The sequence below is a fragment of the Colobus angolensis genome, unplaced genomic scaffold (genome assembly GCF_000951035.1).
Source record: "Colobus angolensis palliatus isolate OR3802 unplaced genomic scaffold, Cang.pa_1.0 Scaffold9, whole genome shotgun sequence".
Taxonomy (NCBI): Eukaryota; Metazoa; Chordata; class Mammalia; order Primates; family Cercopithecidae; genus Colobus; species Colobus angolensis.
Genome location: NW_012122931.1, coordinates 10,918,040 through 10,918,478, shown reverse-complemented (window position 1 = coordinate 10,918,478; position 439 = coordinate 10,918,040). Strand labels below are relative to the sequence as shown.

The 439-nt window shown below is 65.4% G+C and overlaps 1 protein-coding gene across 1 annotated transcript in view; it reads right to left on the bottom strand.

Annotated features, from left to right (window-relative positions):
* Positions 1-439, bottom strand: part of NR5A1 (nuclear receptor subfamily 5, group A, member 1) — a 31,204-nt gene that overhangs the window by 20,668 nt on the left and 10,097 nt on the right. The gene's annotated exons all lie outside the window — the stretch shown is intronic.

The window sequence follows — 439 nt, the reverse complement described above, 5'->3', positions numbered from 1 at the left end:
CCCGCCTGGGGGCTCCTCACGCGCGGACCCCGTCGCGCCCGATCTGGGGCCCTCGGATTCGATGCGCTTCGATTCGGATTCGTTTGTCTGAGAACAAAACCCGGATTCTGAGAAAAGGAGATGGGCTCAGCCGCGGGGAAGACGCCAGGGGACCCGGGAGCGGTAGGGCGCCCGGCCCGGGTGTTCTGGGAACCCGACAGAGACGAAGGAGGCAGAGACAGAGTCCGGGCGAGACAGAGATGGGCGGAAACCCTGGCAAGAGACAACGACCGACTCCGCGGGGCGCAGACACGAGGCCAGTCCGAGAGTGCCAGAGACACAGACACAGAGACGCCGAACTGGAGAGAACCCGGCGGGGACGAGACACTGGGAGGGATGGAGGGGGTTGGAGAGAGAGAGAGAGAGAGAGAGAGCGAGAGAGAACCCGGCGGGGACGAGA